We start from the raw sequence: 25,242 nt of genomic DNA, 5'->3' as shown, positions 1-25,242 counted from the left end.
CCACTCGTTAACCTCTACCACTTCTCAATTACAACTGCTGCGGACACGGTTTCCGGACACGGCCTGCGGACACAATCTACCGGCACGGCCTGCGGACACGGTCTGCGGACAGAAATCTTTGAACATAGCGAAGTAATGCTTTCGCATTATTAACTACAGGAAATGAAAGGCGCAATATCTGTCACACTTGCTCTGTGGACACTGATTTATTTATAGGAAGGGAAAGGTGCGGTGACTGTCGCACTTGTTTTCTGTGGACGCCTCAACCGCACCCTAAGGGAAGGGAGGAAGGTGGGACTGAAAGTGGAAAGAGAGAAAGGGGAGCCGTAGTGGAGGGCTACGGAGTAATTTCGACCACCTGGGGATTAACGTGCGCTGACATCGCACAGCACACGACGCCTCTTCGTTTCGCCTCCATCGAAACGCAGCCGCTGAGGTCGGGTTCGAACCCGGGTACTCCGGCACAGCAGTCCGGCGTCTTACCACTGCACCACCCCGGCGGGGCCGCTAAATATGAAAAGGGCTGGTGTGCTGGCAATGGCGAGGGCGATGGCTGCTTCCTCTGCGGCAGTGGAAGTGAGAACATGGATAGTGGCGACAGGGGGGTCTGTGTATTTGAAACAGTGGCCAGGGCATAGGCGGGATGCGAGAGGTAGGGTGCCGCATCAACATACACGGCGTCAGGCTGTGTACCGTACTGGCACCAGAGGGTGGAGGCGCGGGCAGATCGGCGAGTGGCATGGTGCTTGGGAAGGGGCTTGACAGTGAGCATGGAGAAGAGGGAGCTGGGCAAGAGATGGGTGACACAGACAGGGGAGACAGTGGTCAAGCGAAGGGAATTAAGAAGGGCACTGCCAGAGGTGGTGCGAGATAAACGATCTAGTTGTGCGACGCGATGGGCCTTCATAAGTTCTGAAAGAGTATTTATTGTGGACGCCCATCGCCAGTAGACGAGAAGTGGGGCTGGAAGTGGGAAGCCCGAGAGCCGACTTATAGGTTTTGCGGATGAGACAATTGACCTTGTCTTCCTGGGCACGAGACAGAAAGAGGTAGGGGAGGGAGTAGACAAGGCGGCTTAGCACAACAGCCTGAACAAGACGGCGGAGGTCGTGCTCGCGCATGCCTTATTGTCGGTTAGCGACCCGTCGGATCAGCCGTACCGTCTGCTGGACGGTGGTAGTAAGGCGGGAAAGGACAGTAGCGTGTTTGCCATTGGATTGGAGAAAGAGACCGAGAATACGGATGCAAGAGACAGAAGGGATGGGATGTCCGTCGATAGTGATGTTAAGGCTAGGAGCGGTTGTAGCGTCCAACGCAACACTAATCCGGACCTTTCCATCTGAAAAAAACATCTTGGACGCAGCGTGAACGAACACCTGGGTCTTTCTCGGCAGCGAGCACTATATCCTGTCCACCTCTTTCTCTTTTGCTACCCTATCCTCCCGCTAGCGCCTGAGCCAGGTAGCCGACTGGGATCGGTTCCGTCACTCACGGCAGCATGGCCCCCCCCCCCCCCCCCCCCTCCATCTCAGACCCTTCTCCACGCGCGCCGTAACAACAACCGTCGTCCACCACCGAAGCGGTGGCGGGTGCAATAACGGTCTACAACAAATAAAACATCGGTGGCAGGCTGGCCGCGCCGCAAGCGGTGGTGACCTACCTGTCCCAGCCCCGTCAGGGGAGTATCTCCCGCGCTACTGATCGCACTTTAATGGAAGGAAAATGGAAAGAAAGAGGAGCCGTAGTGGAGGGCTATAGAGCAATTTCGACCGCCTGGGGATCTTTAATGTGCACTGACACCAAACTGACACCGTACAACAGGCGTCTCACCGTTTCACCTCCATCGATGATGATGATAAGCTCTTTATTTACTCCCAAAAATACGGAACCAGCCGAAATATTGGTTGCACTGCTTAGAGGAGGTCAACAGAGATCCCTTGCGACCCTGCGCCTTCAATGCACGCAAAATGAGCTGGCGCTGTTGGGCGAGCTTGTTGGTACGCAGGTGGGACTCCCACGCATCCACTGTTGCTGAACTGTCTGCGTTCTGTTGTGTAAATGTCCACATCATGTGAATGAATATGACCGGTTGTGAGCAGTGTTTGTACGTGGGTGCAGTAAGATTTGGGAAAACTTTGTTATATAGCCATGGGTTTAGAAAGGTTCGTGTGAATTTTGCGCCAATGGACGGCCTCACTCCGGGATAGATCCCTTTTCCTTTTCCTTTTATTATTCCTCTCAGAATATGACGAAAAAAATGTAAAAGAAAGAGAGAGGGAGCCGAACCAGCAAAGCTTTGCCAGACTTAATCCAATTTAAGATAAAAGAAAAGGAGCTAAGCGCCTAAAATAAAAAAAAATAATTTAGATAAAAAACAAAACAAACACGGGCATAAAAATGTAAAAAAATGTACATTAAAGATACAAAAGGAAACACAGATCACAACTGCCTAGTTACAATAGATAGATATATGAAATGGAAAAAGGATAAAGAAGGAAAGAAAAAGCGAAAGAAAAGCACAGAAAGATAAAGAAGTCCAGGAAAGAAGGAAGCAGAGAAGAAAATGTCCGTGGGTAGCCAAAAACTGCAAAAGAAGAGAGAACAGAAATATAAAAATTGTGCATTAAGGATTAGCCAATTCGCAAAAAATATAACATTAAAGTGAATATGCGAAACACACTTCAGCCTAGAAAAATAAATATATGTATATAAAGCGGTTACCAAAGTCTGCAATGAAATGAGAAAAAATAGTATTGAAAAACGTCGCGAATACGAAACTAATGGAGGCACAAAGAAACACAAAATATCACGCATAAAATCCTTGACAGCTTGAGAAGACGTCCATTACTATGAAATTATAGAATAAAATTCTGTCCGAATCGGTTGGGAGAAAGCTGTACATTACGTACACACAAAAAAAGAAAGAAACTGAATTCTGAAATCTGAAAATATAATATACCGGCCTATGGAAAATAATTAAGGTAACATGAAAATGGAAAATGCGGATAAATGTATACATAAAAATTGGCCACAAAGAGGTGAACAGAGAAAAGAAAAGTAATAGTAATTACATTAGTAAATACCAAATGACAGATTTAAAAGAAAAAGAAAACAGAAAAGAAAAAGACAGAAGAAAAATGTTATGCAATACAGCTGATATCAGAAAATAGTCCAGTGCTGCATAAGAAATAGGAAGACAGCAGATGCGCTGTAAAGGGCATGCCCATTAAGAGCCTTTGTCGATCTCTTGGGCTCAAGCCTCGGTGAAGAAAGGTGCGTGGTTTCGGTATGACTCTGCCGCAATAAGGCACATCCGTCAGGCGGGAGTGGCTCAGACCTCCACAACGTATTCATGTATTGCTCAGGCAAGTGAACACAGTGCCTCATAAGAGCATAGCCGTTCGGCATAAGTGGCTGAAAGCTCCACGCCATAGTGTTGCACCTAAAGGCGCGCATAGCGGGCATGCCCAAAGCACTCATGCTCAACAAAGGAGCACGGGGCCCTCCCCTGAGCAGAGCGTGGTAGGGGGTCTTCAGGACCCTCCGGCGAGACCTTCGCCCCTCCCACAGTCGGGCTCAAGCACAGGGTCAACGGGTCTCCTCTGGTGCTGGTGAACAACAGAAGCAGAAAATAGGCTGCAGCAAATATGCCAGCCACGTCGTGGATAATGTTCAGACAGCTTGCCAGACGAAGCAAACAGAGAAGTTGCAGAAAACATTCTGCTAGGAACCGAAGGATGGATACAGATAAAAATAACAGAAGACAAACAACCTTAGAACAAACACCAAACGTATATACATAAACCGCATTTTCCAACAAAAGAGTTCTTAATTATTTATTTATTTATTTACCCTCAGGGCCCGGAGGCATTACAGAGGGGAGTGGGATACATAAAAGTATAAGGATGTACGTACAGCAAAGTTACAGAAGAAAATACATTACAAGTACATAAAAAACATGCGCAAAAAGAACAAGGAAAACAAAACTTCACAATGCAGTGGGGATAAGTAAAAACTATGTCAGGAAGTAAAGGGCAAACAACATAGTAACAAGCAATATACATTCAAAGAAAAACAATGGCTTTCCGAAATGCGTCGTTATCTGTTATACGTGCGATATCATGGGGAAGGTGATTCCAACTGACACAAGTTCTAGGTATGAATGAGTCATGGAAACATTTTGTGTGACTAGATGGAACCCCAACTTTATGGCGGTGATCAATGCGCGCTGATATGTAAGATGGTCTTGTTAGTAACCTTTCTTTCAGGTAGCTGTTGAGGTAAATTTTATGAAAAAGGGATAATGATGCTACTGATCTGCGGTGAGATAGAAGTGGAAGGGACAAACTTGATTTCATGGCAGTTACACTACTTGTTCGGTGATAGTTTGACAGTATGAAGCGACAGGCGCGGTTCTGCACAGCTTCCAAATCGGAAACGAGTGAATCAATGCCAGGGCTCCAGACAGATGCAGAATATTCTAATTTGGAGCGTACCAGAGTTTTGTAAAGCAATAATTTTAAAGAACTGGATGAACGAGAGAAATTTCTCCGAAGGTACCCTAGCATGCGGTTTGCGTTATTTACAATATAGTCAACGTGGGGTTTCCAAGATAGGTTAGAAGAAACGTAAACACCTAGATACTTGTAAGAGTACACAGTCTCAAGAGAAACATTGTTAATCTGATAAGTAGTGGGTATGCTGGAACTACGGGAAATGTGCACATGCTTACACTTATTAATATTTAATTCCATATTCCATTCCTTACACCAATCAAGAACCTTGTTAATATCAGACTGAAGGCAAGAGGCATCATTATCATCAATAATTACACGGTAAATGACGCAGTCATCAGCAAAAAGGTTAATTGAAGAAGAAATGTTAGCCGGTAAATAATTTATATAGATGAGAAAAAGGAGGGGCCCGAGAACGGACCCCTGAGGTACGCCAGAACGGACAGGTATAGAATGTGAATCAATGTTATTTGCTGTAACGTATTGTGAACGGTTTGAAAGAAAACTCTTCAGCCATGCAAGCACCTTAGGGTCAATGTTCAGGTTATTTAATTTAAGGAAGAGAAGCGCATGAGAGACCTTGTCAAACGCTTTAGAAAAGTCAATAAATATGCAATCTGCCTGAAGCCCGCGATCAATGATGCAATGAAGGTCATGTGTGAAGCATATTAGCTGAGTTTCACATGAAAATGACTTACGAAATCCATGCTGGGTTATGCTGAAAAAGGAATTCGACTCTGGTTGGTTGGTTGGTTTGTGGGGTTTAACGTCCCAAAGCGACTCAGACTATGAGAGACGCCGTAGGGGAGGACTCCGAAAATTTCGACCACCTGGGGTTCTTTAACGTGCACTGACATCGCACAGCACACGGACGCCTTGCTTTTCGCCTCCACCGAAAAGCGGCCGCCGAGGCCGGGATTCGATCCCGCGTCCTTGGGCGCAGTAGTCGAGCACCGTAACCACTGCGCCACCCCGGCGGGGTGGAATTCGACTCTAAAAAAAAAACAAGATGCGAGTATATAACATATTCCATGATCATACAAGGGATACTAGTGAGTGATATAGGACGAAAGTTGTGAGGAGAATGTTTATTTCCAGACTTATGCAGAGGAATCACCTTCCCAACTTTCCAATCATTGGGAATACAACCTGTTTCAAGAGACTTGAAATTATAAATGGAAGAACAAAATTGAGGGTGTAATGCAAATTACAAACAAAACTATTAACATGAACAGAGTATTCCTAAGATAGCGAAGAATGTTCAAAAAACCTCAGAACAAAAAAAAAAACAAAAAAAGGGGGGGGGGGGGGGGAGTGGGTGAGGGGGAGAGGTAGAAAATCAGCGTGCATAATTGAGAATAGTGTTGCTTATTTGATGCACCATTCGGATCAGAACTGCACAAGCAGCGGAATTTCTGAGAAGGGAGGGGTATTTACGCGGTGTAGTTTCCGACGAACACAGTGTCTTTAAACGAGAAATAAAAGGAGCTGTAATGGAGCAATCTTGGAAATAGTGATCGACGTCTTCACATAATAGCCCACATGAACAAAGAGAAGATGATGATAGGCCAATTTTTTTAAAATAAAAAGGGAATCTACCGTGCTCAGTAATTAAAGTTATGAGAGGTTTTCGTGGTGGACAAATGATAGGAATACTGAGAGTATCTGGGATCCAATTGAATAATTCTGTGCCTCCATTATTTTCTCGCCAATAAATGCTCCATAAAACAAGTGTTGAATGATGTAAGCGTGAACGTACGCAGCGTCGCGACAGAGTAGACGCATGTACCTGGCCGTTCTGGCCGGCACTTCCAGCAGCCAAATCTGCTAATTCATTTCCGTAAATACCAGAGTGGCCCCGGATATGAAACAGAAAAAATGAAGCCAAAGAAGACAAACGACAAAAATCTTTCTTAATAGCAATTATTTTTGGATTAAACGAAGTAATTGAAGATAGGGCAGAAAGAAGAGATAGAGAGTCAGTGTAGAAATGAATAGGCATAGAGGGAGGCTGATTAATAGCATATTCAACGGCAGAACGAAACGCTACAAGCTCAGCGGCGTATGCACTAGATGGTGGTTCCAGAGAAAGACGGTGGACGTATAAAATATCTTGTTTTGAGCTAAGTACAACAAATGCCGCACCAGCAGAGTGATGAGTGAAAGAACCATCGGAATAAATTATGCAAGGCACGTTGACTAGAATACCAGAGGGCTTCCTGACAAGTAAGTTGAAAAAAAGAAAATTTAAGTTTTAATGAGGGATGATCATTCCAGGGGTTAAACGAAGACTCAATTGCAGATGGATTATAAAACGTGTTGCCATATTCCATAGATTGCCGCAGTGTGAAATTCATAAACTCGGGGCATAACTGATCGAGATAAATCGGCAACGGAAGTGCATTGGCAAGAACATGTAAGGCTGTGGTAGGGGTAGTAGCGTAGGCACCAGTAATAGCGAGAAGGGGAATTCTTTGAAGTGATAAGACGCGATCCTTTATTCTAGAGAGGGGGCTATGAAACCACCACGCTGGAGCTGCACAGGTAATAGTAGGAAGGATAACCTTGTGATAAATTTGACGCAAATGATAAGGGGATACACGGAAATGTAAGTGAAACCAATTCAAAAGTTTAGTGGTAGAAGCAAGAACTTTAGTTTGTAAGTGATTAACGTGAGGGATGAAGGTTAGATAAGAGTAAAAAACAATGCCTAATAATTTAATAGAGGGTTCACACTTGAGACTGTAAGAGTTTAGACGGATTGTTGGCTTACGTTTGTGTAACGCGGGAACTCCATTAAAAAATAATACGTAAGAACATTTTTGTGGGTTTAATTTAACCCGATACGTGTTACACCAGTTTTGGACTAAAGTGAAAACATCTGATCCTCTTGTAGATAACTCTCTACTATTCTTATCTGGAACAACGATAATAGTATCATCTGCATATGCCTGAATATGAATAGTTGAGGAGACAGGAAGATTCAAGAGGTCAAAAATTAAAATGTTCCAAAGCAGAGGAGAAATAGGTGACCCTTGCGGACTGCCGTGGGAAGAAGAGACAGAAAGATTACATGAAGGAGATTGATAGATTAATTGTCTGTTATGCAAAAAAGAAGCCAAAAGTAAATACAGGTTTTGTGGACAACGATGTTTCCTCAAAAAATGTAACACCAACGGGTGCCAAACACTATCAAAAGCCGCTTTGAAGTCCAAGGAAATTAAAACCACAGGTAAATGTAGTTGCTTATACCTATGTAGTAACTCCCGTAAATGATAAAGGGCCTGAACAGAACTTCGACCGTGCGTGAATCCGTACTGATTTTTGTGAAGCAAGTTATTTTTAAACAAGAAGTAATATAATCTTCCATATAGTAGACGCTAGAGGACCTTTCCAAATAATGAGTTGATGCAAATCGGCCGGTGAGAATGTGGAAGATGTTTTGGTCTGTTTGGCGTTGGAATGAAAATAATCCTGCCAATTCTCCCTGTCTGAGGAAAATAGCCCAAATTCAAGGCAGAATTAAAGATAGAGACGAAAAAAAGGGGATGAGCATTAAACAATGCGACAACAAAGTGAGGAGAGACCAAATCGTTTTAGTCGTTTTTTGTGTGTGTGTGTGTGTGTGTGTGTTTGTATGCGCTCATTACGGCTGCCTGACCAAGTTTATTCTGTACTGGACCGTCTACTAGCCCCGCGGCTATCGGTCCAAATATTCTTTATGTATTTCGTTTCCTACAAATAAAGATCACTTTGGTTGATTGATTGGTTGGTTGATTGATTGATTGATTGATTGAAATCAGGGTCTGCAGAAGATTTCAAATTCATCGAGTGAATAATCGCTTCAATTTCCTCAGCTGTGGGTCTTGAATTGGGTTATTATAAGGTTGTGCGATAATGTCCCGAACATGAGAATGGAAAGGAAGATCAACAGACGGATCATCAATAGCAACGTGAGTGCGAAAGAGGAGCTGCACTGTTTCAGTAAGCATTTTGGCGTATGTTCCATCCGAATTTTGCAGAGGAGGTATTACTGAAGGACAAGTCAACTTTCCAAAAGAAGATTTATATGGTTTATCAAAAAGAAATTTACGCGTAGCTGAGGAACAAATCTTATCGTGTGTTCTTCTAAGGTTAGCTCGATAAGTAGCGAGAGCTTTATAATAAAGTGAGCGGTGGAAACTTCTGAGCTCAGGTTCTGAAACGCGCTGAGAACGGCAACGAAGAGCGCGGACTCGCGACCGCTCCATGCTCAAATCAGCAGTCCACCAAATGGATCCCTCGGGAAATTTAGGTTTAATCAAACGCAAGTTCTCCTTATACAACTTCATAAAAATGTCATTAATTTTTGCTATGACATGATCAAGGGCAGATGCTGAATATAACTGATGGTTATAAAAAGACTGAAACCAATTCACGGAAGTTAACTGGGAAATTAAACGAGCGGAGCTAGCTCTGGTAAGTCGCTTGAACGGCGTCGAAGATTGGGAACAAAAAGAATATGTAATAAACCTGTGCTCGGAAAGTGACGAATCTGCAATAACATTCCAAGAATAGCCTTTTGCTATTACATTACGAGAAGCCAAGCTGAGATCTATCCAACTGGAAGCGTAAGGTGTTTCGTAGGTAGGCAAAGAATCCGGATCATTAAGAAGAACTAAGTTACTGGAAGCCGAAAAACCTTGAACATGAAATCCTCGAGCGTCTGTAAAAACACCGCCCCATAAAATGTTTTTTTGCATTAAAGTCCCCGCATATTATAATTTTTGTCAGTAGGTGACGCCTGTATACAAGTGCTAAGCAAAGCAAGAGAATCTTCAATATCAGCGCGTGGAGGTATATATACAGCTATAAAAAGAAATTGATCCGTCAATGAGGAACATAACAAAGCAACAACTTCAGGAGAGACAAATGTGGGGAAAATATCAAAGCTAGGATTATGAAGCAATATAACACACCGGGGGCTATCAGTGGAACAAATTTTATGAAATGTGGAGGGAATTCCTACAAATTCATTTCTGTTAGTAATATTTAGGTTACTGACAGCGGTGACTGTGATGTTGTTGTCTTGAATATATTTAACCATTGGGGAAGTTGCGCAATGGGTGTGATCTAAATTTACTTGCAGAAATTTAATGTTGGCCATAATTAAGAAGTAAAATCCCATAGATGAACTTGGCACGGGCGGAAAATTCAGCAAAAATATTTACTGCAAAATCCAAAAAAGATTGATGTAACCGTATCGGTAACATATTTGAATATTCGCTTATCCCAACTTCATGAAACATAACATAGAAAGACCAAAACAGGGAAAGAATAAAGTTAAAGAATAAGATTAGAAGAAATTCAAATTGAACAAGAATAGATGAAGGAGGCAGTACATCTAAATAAAATGATAAGTCTGCAATTAAAAAAAGATTAGCAGATGGGAAACTAGGAAGAAGTGTGTAAAAAGGGAGCAGGGAAACATCGAAGATTAACTGCGTTCTGCTATACCCCTGGCTCTCCAATCCTACCCCGTAGACAGGACAAAGGAGGCCAAATGACTTGAAAACAATCTCCAGGCCTCCCAAGTCCAGTTCACGGGGCAGGATAATCAGAAAAGGATTGTTCAGTTTTCATAGTCAGTTCGAGCCCGTAAGCGCGCAACCCTCATGGCGAGAATGGGGCACTCCGTATGATCCACTGGATGCGCAGGATTTCGGCCAGCAAGTTTGCACTCATGACAACAAATAGAACTCTCACCAAGCTGTGAAGTGCAATCCCTACTGCTATGAGGGCCCATGCATTTAGTACAAACTACTCTAGTGGGATCGCTTCGCTTCTGACATCGCTTTTCAGAATGACCATATTTCGCACAAAACTGACACACCGGAACATACAAATCTTCCTTAACCGTGGCAATAGTCCAACCAATAGCCAACTTTGAGACTGACATTAATTGCCTGAAATCAGAAGGCGAGAGTTCCAACACGTGAGAACATGATCCAGATTTTTCTCGATATGATACAACTCTGCTACTTGCTTCAATCTGAATATCAGGATTTCTTTGATTGATTTCTTGGATAAGGGAATCAGAGCGGATGTCAGGATCCAGGCCCGAAAGCCGGATGTGAGGCTTCCGATTTTCCTGCATCTTATGGTGAACAGCGGCTTTAACAAAGGGTGCGTCCTCAATAGCTTTCTGCAAAGCGCGAAGAGAGTTCGCCTCATCAGCTACTACAATGAGACCACGCGAGCCATTTTGCAAGGTAACATTTCCAAGCCCAGCCTTCGAAGGAGAAATATTCCTCTTAATAATGTCAGATACTGTCTTAGCGGGATCCCCTGCAGGGTTTACCGGATCAATGAATAGGACATGACGGGATTTTGCAAGCGGTGGGGAGGGGACAGAAGGCAAGGTTGCAGACTTCGACAACGGGCACTCACTGCAAGGTCTGGCTACCTCAGCATAAGAAGGACGAGGAGGGTGACTTTCGAGAACAGTCAACCTTGACCGCACTTCTTCCAACCTAGCAAATAAAATATCTCTTTCGCGGCGGAGGCCCTCCGCAAGCGTTACCATCTCATTCAGCATACCGAAAACCTGCAACCTTACTTGGTTCGTGCACTTGGACTCCTTGTCCATCAATGCCGCTATCACCTGAGTCCTCATGTCAGCAAGCTCCCGCATCGTGGGATCCTCAGTGACAGGCACGATAGTGCGATCTCCTGCGTCATGAGCAACGTCCGTGGACGCTACGTCCCCCTCGCTGGAGGACTCGCCGCCGGAGAGATGTGGCATGACCCCGAAGAAACCGTGACCAGCCTGGCCACGAAGAGAACTGACCTGCTGGGCAAAACTTGAAAACAATTAGCCTCACTCTTACCTGGAGCAGGAGCGGAGGAAGTCCGCGAAAACAAAACGCGATAGAAATTAACAGAGAAAAGAAAATAACCAAAAATATAAGGGAAAAAACATCGAACGAAAGAGAACACAACCTACAATATTCACATCTTCATCTTTTCCCGGTGTGCTGGGGGGTATAGACACCACTCGAACCGATAATGTTGGGGATGTCCGTGTATGCAACAATGCGTGAATGAGTGCCTTGAGGTGTGTCAGAATAAGCGGCAGGCTGAGGAGGGCGCTCCACCCGGTAGTTGAGTTCTCGGGCTAGAGCATGTGTCTGTGCGTTCCCGTTGAGCGCCTCATGGGCTGGGGCCCTTATGAGAAGACGAGGTGTAGGCCGCAAGCGGAGAGATTGGAGAATAGTATGGGCCTGTCGGGATATACGACCAGCATTGAAGTTACGAATTGCTTGTTGAGAATCGCTAACGACTACTTTGGTGAAGGGGTCGGTAAGAGCTAATGCGACGGAAACCTTTCCGCGGTGGTAATAGTTGCGGCATTAAGGATGCTGTTGCCATTGTGCCAGTTTCGGTGCGGCGCCAGTGCAGTCGCAACCATAGCGGGGCGAAGGGGGTGGCGGGAGGCATCTGGTTATAACGTCGGGGCGACCGGCAAAACGTTTCTAGAGTTAGCGGGCTCGGTCGGCTCTGCGTTCCGCATGATACTCTGGATGCATACGTTTGGGAGGCGGAGGTATACGAAGACTGATTCTCTGCTCAGGCATGAGGTTCATATACGTAGAAGCCGCCCTCAGAGGGGTGATTCCTACCTGGCGCAGCACTGCGTGGCTCGCGTGTGTCAATGAGAGGTGCTCATATTGGGAAGTTAGCGTCGCTTCAATCAGCTCGTCGACTTTGTTGGAGATACTGAAGGTCATCAGTTCGGTGGTGGAAGTGGACAAGAGTAGACCCAATGCTGTCTCTATGCCTTGCGTAGTGATGCATCCAGTCGCTCGCAATCTGTTCGCGTGAGGCGACGGTAAGGGGCGACATAGGCAATTCGCGTACAAAGGAAGGCTTGTACGAGGCGCAGAAGGTTGGATTCGTGCTTGCCCTTATGCTTGTTGGCGACTCTCTTGAGCTGGAAGCTGATCTGGATTATTAGGTGGGATGCCTAGACAGGCACTCCATTGGCGTTTGCCGCAGCCCAGGTGCGCTGCGTTAAAACCTTTTGGAGCTCTAGGGTGCAGCAGCCGGACAGGGTCGCCTTCCATTTCTCTCGGGTGGGGTTGGGGATAGAGGGCAAAGATGAATTTTTCTGGCAGGCCCACACCATGTGGTAGGTGTCAAACACCTCACCACAGTGCGAGCACAGCCAGTCGAGTTTTAGATCGAAATGTTTTAGAATAGCCGGGCACATATTGTATTGGTGAGCAGGCGCGGGAGCGCCCGCTCATTATCCTTCCCCAACCCTTTGCACGGGGTGGGAACAGTTTGGTGCATGGATCTGTATTATTCACAGCTGGACGTTCCGATAAGCCCCTCGCGAGTCGGTTATGATGTATTTGGAGAAGGAGTCAGAGGCTGCGAGGGCGATGGCAACCTCTTCTGCGTGGGTTGGTGACTGGGCCTTGAACGTAAGGCCATCTACTGTTTTGCCCTTGTGGATGACCGCGGCTGTGTACCAACCCCTAGGGTTCGCGCCGGAGACGTCCACATAAACACTCCTGGTTTGCTTCCGTAATGGTGGTCCAAGGCTTCCGCCCGCGCCAGGCGCCGACCATTATTTATTTATTTCGACCTCAAAGGCCCCATTGAAGGGGTATTACATGAGGGAGTGGGTTACAGGGCATATTATTGCTTCGAGTGATGCTTTGAACATTGATGGGTCTGTATGGAGCACGACGTCGGCAGGCAAGTCATTCCAGTCTTTTGCTGTGCGAGCGAAAAATGAATATAGATGCGCAGATGTGCGGGCTTGCGGAGGATGGGTTGTCTTTTCGTGGTTCGTGCGGCTGGAGATGCGGTATGCAGGGATGATAACAGATTCGTGCGAAAGATGATAATAGAATTTGTGAAAAAGAGATAGTCTTGCGATGCTACGCCGGTTAGCTAAATTTGATAAATGAGCATTGCATTTTAGTTTCGTTACGCTTTCATGATAAGAATATGCAGAGAAGATGAATCTAGCGGCGCGGTTTTGTATTGCTTCTAGCGTGTTAGAAAGATTAAGTTGATTATTGTCCCAAATAGCGCATGCATATTCTAGTTTGGGCCGTACAAATGTTACATAGGCTAGTGATTTTAACGATGGTGGTGCTAGACGTAGTGTTCGCCGAAAATACCCCAGGACTCGATTTGCTTCTTTAGAAATTTGAGTTACGTGGTATGTCCACTTAAGATCATGTGTTAAGTGAAGGCCAAGGTATTTATATGTGGTTACTGCTGCAATTTCTGAATTAGCTATTAGGTTCTTAAAAGGTGGTTCAGAGGGACGCCTGTGAAAAGAAAGTAAAGAAGTTTTTTTCACGTTAAGAGACATGAGCCATTTACTGCACCAAGTTAAAATGCGATCAATGTCAGATTGAAGAAGTTGGCGATCACTGTGAGTGATTATGAGACGGTACACAACACAATCGTCAGCAAATAGGCGTATGTTAGAGCATATGTCAGTTGGCAGGTCGTTTATATAGATAAGAAAAAGCAGGGGCCCCAGGACTGTGCCCTGGGGTACCCCAGATATAACAGAGGAGTGAGAAGAAGAGCATTTATTAGCGAAGACAAACTGTTGCCGGTTAGTTAGAAAGTTACGAAGCCAGTCAAGTACCAAGGAATTGAGATTAAGCCGTGAAAGTTTCAACATGTCCTCTTTGGACATGTTGGCGGGGAGAGGCCGCACATGGAGGGCGCGTCTCTATTTTCCGGGAATGCGACATCTCTCCTCTGTGAGTTGGGTGTGTTGTATGTGAAGTCGGGCAAAAAGACGGCGACCCGACTCTGTCTTTGTCAGACGCGTGTACTGATTGGTGAGGTGGGCCTCCCGAAGCTCCTTGAAAGTATTCACCACACTCAGCGCCGTGAGATGGCTGGTAGAGGTGGAGAGCGGGAGGTCCAGTGCTCGTTTCATGATTTTACGGAGGATAACTTCGAGAGTATCCTCCTCCTGTTTCCGCAGGTGGAGGTAGGGAGTCGAATACAAGATTCGACTGGTCACGAATGGGTTCGCCAGCCGCACGGCGTCCTTGCATCCTAACCCACTGCGCTTGTTGGAAACCCGGCGGATCATGCAGCCCTCCTGGTCCGCCACTTGCCGGAGCTTGGCGAGTATTGTGTCGCATTGTCGCTGGTAGTGTATAAAGAGTTCAAGAACTCGGATTTCCTTAGATTCTTCATGTGGACCGCTTAGCAAGGTGATTGGTTTGAGTCGAGCATGAGCGCGAGGGGCGCAGATGCATGAATTCAGATTTCTGCGGTGAGCCTTGGAGACCACAGCCGCTGGCATAGCGGTCCACTATGCTAGCAGCCGTTTGCAGGTTGGTCTCGATGTCCTCCAGACGTTCTTGCGTGACTCAAAAGGTGATGTCGTCGGCGTACAGCGCGTGTTGAACCCCTTCGACGGCACCTAACAGAGCAGGTAAGCACATCGTTGCAACGTTGAATAGCAGAGGGGACAGCACTGCGCATTGCGGAGTGTCCCTCGTGCCGAGCAAAAAAGGTCCGTGTTGTTGATCCTGTATTCGAATATAAGAGTCTGTCTATGAGAAATTGTTTGATGCAGTTGAAAGTGTTCGTACCACAGTGCGTTTGACTCAAGTGCGCGAGTATGACCTCCTGTGTTACATTGTCGAACGCCCTTTTGAGATCCAGGGCGTGGACGATTTTGTCGTTTTTTGTGCATGTGATGGGGTTTAGTATTTCGGGGTCGAGTTGGAGGAAGGCATCCTGTGCGGATTTGCGTGGGCGAAATCCGAACGTGATGTCCACGAAAGTGTTGTGTTGTTCAAGGTACTGAGACAGCCGACCCCTCTACATCGTCTCCATAAATTTGCCCACACACGAGGTGAGAGAGATGGGTCGGAGGTTGTCCGTGTCGACTGGTTTCCCGGCTTTGGGAATAAAGGTGACGACAGCCGTCTGGGAAGGGGGGTTTCCCCCATCCAGATCCCATTGATATAGTCAAGAAGGCACTGGTGCGCACTGTCAGGGAGGTCCGCCCGAAGTTTGACGGTGATCTTGTCCCTGCGCAGCGCAGTGCCCTTGTTCTCTTTGGCCAGACTGGCCCGCAGATCCTGGAGCCGGAATGGGTTATCCAACTCCGAGTTTTCCCTGCCTGCATAGGAATAGGCGAATCCGCGGGGGTCCTAAATTGTGCACAGGTAGCGATCGCGTAGCGCCACTGCCAGCTGCATTGTTGTGTTGGAATGAGTGCATGGCTTTGTGTAGGTGTTTTTGCGTTTCCGTGCGTGTGTGTTGGATTGAAGAGGGCTCGGAAGAGCCGCCAGGCTCGACATTTGCCTCGCCGCAGTGTTGCAACGGTCCACCCAGTTAGAGTCGGCGAGTTGGGCCGTGTACTCTGCTGCCTGTCAGCTGAGATCCGCAATGCAAGCTTTCAGCTTCTTGTGTTTCTGATGCTACCAGCGGCGCGTGAGGACACGGCATGCTTCCCAGAGATGCAGGAGGTGGTTGTCCACGTCCGTAACTACCTCCAAGAGCTGTATTCGTTTCTCATGGGAGTGAAGGTGCGCCATGACTGACTGGGACCAGGTCGTCTAGCCCTGCTCTGTAATGTTCGTGTTAGTTTCTGTTGGAAAATTTTGGCGAAAGGTAGTGCACATGGGGACGCGGGCTTTAGTTGTGCGGCGCTTCGGGGGCATGTGTAAACGGTTGTATTGAGGATACAGTGGTCGCTACCGAGGGTCTCCTCGGTGTTGATCTAGTCTGCGGGCCTTATGTTGCGAGCGAAGGTGAGGTCCGGGCATTTGTCTCGGGTCGCCGAGTTGCCTCCGCGGGTGAGAAATGCTGGGTCGGTGTGGAGGGTGAGTCCCAATATGGACGTCAGTTCTGCCAGTATACATCCACGCACTTTCTCCTTACGATAGCCCCATAACTGGCTAGGGGCGTTGAAGTCACCTACAATCTGCAGGGGATCACCACCCGCCTCCTTAAGCGCACGGCTAAAGAGGCCCGCGAAGGTCCCTCGCTTCAGGTTCGGGGAGCAGTATACGTTAAACACGTCCAAGGGACGATCCGATTGCCTAAAAGGGAGGAACCTCACCATCATATATGAATAGGGTATGTTGAGATCGAGGTCAATTTCGGTGACTGTGAATGATTTGCGCACGAGGAGACACGGCAAAGGGTCTTGCTGGAGCGTCGCGTAATTAGTCAACTTGACTGCCGCTCCTGGCTCCTGAAGGACGACCACGGCGGGGAAAGCCTCGAATGTTTCGAGGTAGAGACGCAGGTTCGTGCGTTTCTGCCGAGCCTTAAAGCCTCTACAGTTCCACGGCGTTACGGTTACGGAATTGCGAGCTTTGGGAGGAGAGGAATGCGTATTAAGCAGTTCTGCCATGATTAGGAACGAAAATGAGAGATGGGTGGTTATGAGACTCCGACCCAGAGCCAGCACCGGGTGGGGGTGCGGGTTTGGGGTTGACAATTTTCTTGTGCCTGTTGAAGGCTTGGCTCATTCGGGTGGTTGATTTGCTGCAGCGGGTGATGACTGCAGAGACCGATGCCCTGCATTTGGTCTCCAAGCAGCCCATGGCCGCTTCTACCATTTTCTGGAAATGGGAAGTGAGGCGCGCCTCCATTGCGGCCATTGCCGATGCGAACGCGGGCGGCAATTCGGGTTCACTCTCCATGGCGTCGGGACTCGAGACACCCGTCACAGCGGATAGTTTTTCCTCTAAATTTTCTCTTTCGACATCAATGCCGTAAGTCGAGGAAGGGGAAGCGAGTGAGGATGAGGGAAGGGAGGAGGTGGCCCGCGCCCAGCGGCCCAGCTGCTCACCTGAGTGTTTGGTTACTGCGCCCCCGGGATCCGGCAGCGCCATCTGGCAAGCATCTGGTTTGAGGACGGGGAGTGCTTGTCATCGTCTCCGTTTGGGGGCGGTGGCGGCGTCTGCTTCTTTTTCTTGTTTTCTTCTTCCTCTTCCCCTTTTTCCCAGTTGACGACTCTAAGAAAGAGGAGGAGGCCGAGTTCACGTCACTCTGGTGTGAGCCGGTGGTATGATCGTAACGTGGCGCTCCGCCATTGGCTCCGCCGGTGGAGCGACCTTGCTTGTTTTCAGACGCTGGTGTTTCAGGTCAAGACGCCCGACTACTGGGCCGGAGTACTGACGGGTTCGAACCCGACCTCAGCGGCTGCGTTTCGAGGGAGGCGAAACGAAGAGGCGTCCGTGTGCTGTGCGATGTCAGCGCACGTTAAAGATTCCCAGGTGGTCGAAATTATTCCGTAGCCCTCCACTACGGCTCCTCTTTCTCTCTTTCCACTTTCTCTCCCACCTTCCTCCCTTCCCTTACGGCGCGGTTGCGGTGTCCACAGAAAACAAGCGAGACAGTTACCGCGCCTTTCCCTTCCTATAAATCAGTTTCAGTTGTTTCAGGTCCTTGGGACCACTTTTCCCACAAATGTGATGAGCGCGATGGTTGATTTTCCGAGCCGGCGGATGCTGGCGATCTGGCCTCCTCGCCAGACAATTTGGGCAGTGAGCGTCGCGCTTGTTTCATCGTCGGCGATGCCCCCGATGATACCGCGGCACACGTCTCCGGTAAGCTTCAAATTCCCGTGCACTGGTAGGGGGCCTTCACCAGTTGGCAAGCTAAATTCGCCAATGAGGCGATCGGCGAGGTCTGGATTTCGTGTCCCTACAACGAGCAGATTCTGCTCCCATGCGGGTAAAATGTCGAGAACATTGTCGGCAGCAGAAATGCCTAGGCGCGAGTTTAGTGCTTTGCACAGCTCACCGCGTCGGAAGGTGTTCTTCAGATCAGCGGTGACCCTGGGCTTGATGATAACATAGTCTTGAGGGTGCATCCGTGGCATAGGGCGGGGCTTCCACAGACACGGCTTAGCTTGGTTTCGAAGCGATAAGGCAGATTCGTGCGCTGGCGCTTGCTGCTTGGTTTGGAACGCCGCCGATGTGGCAGCCGATATGTTTGAGCCGGCTCTGGAACGCCGGCTGACAAGTTAAAAGAGCTCCTCGTGCTTGAAACGGGCAGGTTCCGCCACAGCTTCAGGTTGGACAGTCGAAACAGACTTCTAGACCATTTCGGAAGGGTCGTAGCCCCTCAGAGAAACCTGAGAAGTCATCTTGATAGGTGACGAGGGTGCGTCACTGCCCCCGGGAGCGACGCAGAGCGCCAACTCCTCGTGGCAAAGTGAAAATCTCCCCTCGCTAAGTGAAAATTGGGCCACCTGGCTATGTTTGGCGTTCACGGTATCCTGATGATGTTAAGAATACAGTAACACAAATTTCAAGAGGGCCCGAGTTGATGCGCCGCGATAATTAGCGAAACTTCGGAGCCGATGTGGCATGCGTCCGTTCGCAGTCACAGCGCGACCACTCTAACCCCAGCCCTACGGGGCTGGGACCGCTTACGGTGGGCGCTGGCCCATAGAGAAGGGGATTGGTTAAAGAGCGAACACTTGGTAAAATCTGGCCCCTGGAAATGGCGCATGACTGATAACGTTTGTAATACCTTCACGCACCACGAATAGATGGCGCCACTAGCACTTGTCGTGCCGCGCGCGGGTGCCGCCGGCGCAGACCGAAGCAGACTACGGAAGGGCCGGGCCGTTAAGAGGGCTGCGTATTCGTGAGGTCTGACTGTGTCTTCCTTGGCCTTCGAAGCAGAACTACTGCCATTTGTCAGGATGGCAATTTGAGGAACGTTATTTTTGCTTAAAACTTTGCATTTCGAGCAGTTTATGCTCACCGCGCTGGCCGGTTTCTTAAATTGCGCAGCTCGTGAACAGGCGCCGGTGCGCACGTCATGGGTTGGGCAGTTCGTGACACGCCGGCAGCATCCAACAAAAGCAAGGTGATAACTTTTTTTCTGTGTGCAAACTACGCTGCATTTCAAGCAGATAGATAGATAGATGGATTTATTGAAAGGAAAAGGCAGAGAGGTTGGCCCGAATAATTCAAATCTGGCCTGCTACTCTGCACTGGGGAAGGGGAAGGAGAGAAGAAAGAAGGTCATGATGGGTGACGATGTGGGAGAAGGCATATGAAATATATATACAGACACAGCAGCTTGCTTTACAAACGTGAATCAAGTCCGCTGGCGCTCAAATAACGGCAAAGAGCGCGCACTGCCTGGACGCCCTTCCCCTTGTCCTGCCAAGCGCCCAGCAGCAGTTCCTCCGACAGAGGCTTCTTGTCTAAACGCTTCAAGGAAGCAGCTAGCACATTTCTTTCGTTCGCATACTCTGGGCACACCAATAATACATGGTCCACAGTCTCTGGGATGCCACAAGTTAAACATTCCGGTGAGTCCAGCTGTCCAATTAAATGTAAGTATTTGCGCGTGAAAGCCACGTTTAAACGAAGTCGATGTATCAAGCATGTCTGATGACGCGGAATATCACGCGGAACATAAAATTTAAATGTTCGATCAAGCCTGTTTAGCTCAGCACTCTAGCTGGCGCGGCTATGAAGGGAATGTCTATATGTGCTCGATAATGGCGCTGCAAGGGCTCGCCGGTTACTGCGCAGTTAGATAAGAGCGAACCAACGCCTGATGTTCCTTGCTTGGTTTGCCTAGTGGTTACATTTGCATGGTTTCTCGTTGAGTTTTACGTGTTGGTGTGTTTTTTTATGGCCTTCACCGCAATCTCTTTCAGGTGATGTGCTGGCCGGGTGAAATCTTAACATCGAGAGTAGCCTAATGTGTTAAAAGACGAGCGTTCTTGCGTGGAATGTATGAGACCGTTATTGTTAAGACGGCAGGAAGAAAAAAAGTAACGCACAAAATCTGGAGAACCAGAAACGTGCGTGTCGAGGATCGTCATCTGCAACGAAAAACCCGCGGGGAATGCGGTTTAAAAAAAGCAATAGGAAAGGAATAGCCGAGATGCTTCTAAACAGCTTAATACTGAAGATGTGGCGCGCCGATAATTCCGTCGTCTCCGTTTCTGAAAACATGCGTTGCACCCGCGCATTTATTTTCAGTGCTCCTAACGCGCACTGTGGACGTCTGGCTGGTGTACCCTGTGTTGTTGCCGCCGGGTATCAAAGATATTTATCGAACGAAACGCGTAGTCGGTAGTCAGTGCCGCATTTAGAACCAAATACTAACATCTGGATATAGAGCAATGCGTGGAAATTACTGGTAGGGATCTCCGCCGTGCAGCTTGATATCTGTATTTTATGTGGGTATGCACGCGAGGGTCGATACATCATTGACCAATATTCGTAACTTTATTCCTTTACAGATTTCTCGACTTTAATATGTTTAACAGTCTCAGTGAAAGGCGTATGACGATGACATATATTTCGCAAGTAAATTTTCCAGCTGACGCCAGGATACGGCAATCTCTGTTGTGTGCCCTTGCGAGACAATTGCAGCATATGTGCAAAATGTCCGGACCAATATCTCGCATTCCACTTGTCGATAGGTTTGAACTTTACTTTCGGCTTGTGATTTCACGTGATTTAATGTGCACATCAGGTATTTCCAGAACGATATAATCGTTAACGTGACAAATGTGTTAATAGCCATGAAATAGATGTCCCAATCGTTTCCTGAAATATTAATATTAGTAAATGAACACAAAATAAACGTTCATTTCACAGAGCTCTTGGCATCTTTTCTGCAATACTGCTGTTTGGCAAATGCTTTGAGGCAGCTGCTTTGATGACAATTGTGACCTAATTTTATATTTCATTGCTGAAAGCAAATAGAAAAATAATACCACACCATACAGAGTAGAAATAATGTGTTAACAGGGCGCGGCAGTACGGCAGACGTTTGCTAGCATTCAAACTGCGCGCCTTTAACGAAAGCCATAGCCTCCGAGTTCACCTCCGCGCGCACGTTTCTCTCCGGCCGTTCCAATCGGCCGGAGAGAGCGTAAGTTGGAAAAGGCGGTGCGGCGCTCGCCACCTATGCATCAAGAAATAAAGAGAATTAAGCAACAGGTGAAAAACACAGAAGGTAAAAATTGGATTAATTCGATGGAAAAGAAACAGAGTGTGGAATTATACCGAAAGTGGAAAATGCAGATCAGGAAGGAAGATTTCTTTGATAACTCAAGAGGCAGTACCCTATTTTTTGAAGCTAGATCAGGGTGCATTAGAACACGAAGCTAGAAAAAGAAATTTAACAATGGAGATGACGCATGTGCTGTATGTTGTAACTCCAGTGAAACAATTGACCATATTAAGTCAAACCCGAATATAACGAACTCGGATAGAGCGAATTATGTTTTATATCGAACACTCGAATTTCCGCTAGCATTATGCATATAAAATGTATTTTTTTATAACGAACTACACATCGGATATAGCGAACTCAGCGCGCGCGATCGGTCGCCAAACGCCCGCCAACGGGCGGGCCTTTGTGCCGGCTCCGAGTTCTCTCCGGGCAGCCCACGCTGCCGGGCCGCAATACTTTTAGCGCATGCCGTTGTCAGATGGGAGGGGGATTGGCGACGGCTCCGTTCCCCAAGGTCTCACACAGCGCATACGTCATCACGCGCCCGCTAGGGTGCTTCTGCTGCTTCTGCGCCGATGCCACGCTTCCGTAAAACGCAGGAGGGGCTCTCTACAGCAGCTTCCACGAGGGACCCTCCTGTACGCATGCGCGGCCGTCGCCCGGAGTAGCGTGAGTAGCCTTTAAAATCCGCGCCATCGGCCAGCCTCTCTTTGCAGCGCTCCTATTTGGCAGCTGCCTACCATGTGATCAAAGACGTTCGAGCAGCTGCGGACCTATTGCGCTTCGAGAAAGAAGCAACACCGGCCAGAACTGGTTTCAAGTTTGGGCGAAGGGAAGGCAGCCTCCGAACAACGAACGCGTCAGTGGCGAACTTTCCCGCACCCTCGGAGCTTTCTTTGTTCGCGTTTGCAAGTCGTGCTGCTGCTATCCTCACGATTCCGGACGTGCCTACGTTGCTGCTGGCTTGCATTCCGGCGCTACATCCTGCAAGATGACGACGAAGCAGCGGCGTGCCCTACCGCTTTCCGACAAGCTGGAGATAATTCGCCGCGTTGGCCGCGGCGAAAAAAAGTCTGACGTTGCCGCGAATTTCAAGATTCCGCGGAGCATGTTAAGCACCATTTTGAAAAACCAGTCGGCCATCAGAGGCAATGCACAGGAACGACCAAATGGTGACGGCTTTCGCCACCGCAAGCCGGCTTACGACCAAGTAGAGAAAGCGCTGTACCAATGGTTCTTGGATGTTCGCGCGCGAAATCTGCCGGTCTCTGGCCCCATGCTACAACAGAAGGCAAAAGATTTTTCCTTCGTCCTGGACGTCGAGGGGTTTACAGCGGGCAGTGGTTGGCTCCAACGATTTAAAGACCGCTACTCCATCACCGGGAAGGTGGTTGCAGGTGAAAGCGAAGCAGTGGACGCTGAGAGTGCTGAAAAGTGGGTGCAAGACGTGTGGCGCGCTGTCACGGAGAGATACGAACCGTGCAATATTGCACTGCCTACTGCAGATAAGTGAGCATTTATCTGCAATAAATTTCTTTTGTAGATTCATGGTGAGCGGCACGGTTTTTCTTTAGTTAGTGCGTTTTCGCTGCGCTGTCTGGACATCGTGTATAACGAATTTGGTACTGAAGTTCGTTATAAACGGGTTTGGATATAGCGAAATACTTTATATAGCGAACACATTGCGTTGAATTACGCAGTTCGTTATAACCGGGTTTGACTGTATACTCGAATGTAATGGTATCCATCCGGAAGTTGATGCAGGCGCAATCACTGTTCCTGAAGCTCTGGGGTTTAGAGATACCAGTGGCCGGGTGAATAAACCGGCGGTGGAAACTAGCAAAAAAACGACTGGAAGATTGGTGGCTTAAAAGCAGAGAAGTGACGTAATGTTAGTAATGTAGAAACAAAAATTTAATAAATAGAATGTTGGTTTAGTTAACCAATCTAAATCAATAATTAAGATATAGGGAGAAAAATGAGCATGATAGCTACTGCTACCACCCCGTTTGAAAGGGAACTCTCCTATATTCCTTCCCTTCCTTCAAGTGTTCCGCCGCAGCTTGGCGCAAAATATAAAACACGAGTTTTCTCAGCTTGCGCTCGTACCACAGTCGAGCTGCCAGCTTTAAAATTCCATGGTCAAGACGGCAGCCAGCAATTTCGCTATTATTAAAGTACTAATAATATCAGGCCCACATGCGCAAAGTTAGGCAACGACTACCCGAAGATGCATGTCTGCCCAAGCATGCGTGCGTGCTCTGGCGCTCTCTGCTGCGGTTCCGCGTCTTTTTTTTTTTTTTTTTTTAATCAGTGTGTATATACACGCGGTACATTTGCAGGTTCATTAACTCGCTACAGTATTTACGAGTGCGGCGACTTATATAAACATTCATCGCACGAATGCAATTCTCTAAATGGTTCCGCCACAGCCACATGATTATTGCTTACTTAGATGCATGCCACGATAGCTATTTTTCTCCCACGGTTTTAAAGCAGCCTTGGAAGATCGTAAGCACGCAAGTTCGATAGAGTCCTTACGGAAAACAATTTACATGTGTTTTTATAATATGCTTTATGGCAAGCTTGAGTAATAAAAAAAAGTTCGATAAAGGTGAAGAGTAATCGGGGCACGTTCAGGCACAGGTCATATGCCTATATGCGAGGTTTTCGAAAGTTATCCCGATAAAAACGGATCAGCTTATACGATCGAAAGTGAGGAGAAGCTATTACCTCGTTTGTAAACTACGCGGCCCGTCATAGCATAAATGTGCGCAGTTATCACTCGAGTTTCAGCTTATATCTTGTTTTCACTTGTTTTCATATGCTACAGACTGGGTGCAGTGCTTTTATCTTTAATTTTTACTCCTATGCCTATACACGCAGAGGGCCAAGCCGAGAAAATGGGTTAATTCAAACGAATTATGATTAGACTATAGAATGATACTATCATACACGCCTGCCACACTAGTTAGCAATTTTTTATTAACTTTCAATGATACAAGAAACTTATCAGAATATTTTTGGCACTAAACCTCCGCCAGTTGTAATGATACTAGCCACTTTCTGAACAAAATTACGAGGCAAACACTGTGAGCAATTTAAAAAAAGACGTACATGTTTCTTTATTTACAAAACTCATGAGGTGGACAAAGAGAAAAACAAAATGGCCAACCACAATCAAGAATTACCACGAACATTTCGTTATTTACAAAGTTCAATCACCCCATGAGTACTACTTGCGCAGTTTTCTATTCGCAAAGATAAAAAAGGCAGACTAAACACACAGCTGCTATCTTGCTCAGCAGGTTTTTTTTTTCCCGGTAAGCTGCTTGATCAAATACTATTTTTCCTGCGTTGATTAGCTGTGGCCTAAGCAACTTTTCTATGATTATCTTCGTTGTTTTAGTGGCGTGGTCCTTTCTTGGTGCACAAAGCTAGAAGAGAGCACCTCTCGAAGTAAGCAATATAAGCTAGCGACATGTACGCTACACATGGAATGTAGCGATGTACCCTCCACTGGAATTTGTTATATTTGCAAGCAAGCGCAGAAGCCTTATGAATAAAAATGGGGAGGAAAACGAATGTCTTATCAGTTCACCAAACTGCAACAAGACCTTGCAGCTGAGAAACATGCATGCCTTTAACCACTCGAGCATACGCACGTAACGTTGATTGACTGCTGGCTTCACGAGTGACCGTTAGGCCCTCAAAAACTACCACCTACACGAGG

The sequence above is a fragment of the Amblyomma maculatum genome, chromosome 3 (genome assembly GCF_055883805.1).
Source record: "Amblyomma maculatum isolate TAMU_Amacu chromosome 3, ASM5588380v1, whole genome shotgun sequence".
In the NCBI taxonomy this organism is placed as follows: domain Eukaryota; kingdom Metazoa; phylum Arthropoda; class Arachnida; order Ixodida; family Ixodidae; genus Amblyomma; species Amblyomma maculatum.
The sequence above is the reverse complement of the archived record's forward strand: the minus strand, read 5'-3'. Positions refer to the sequence as shown.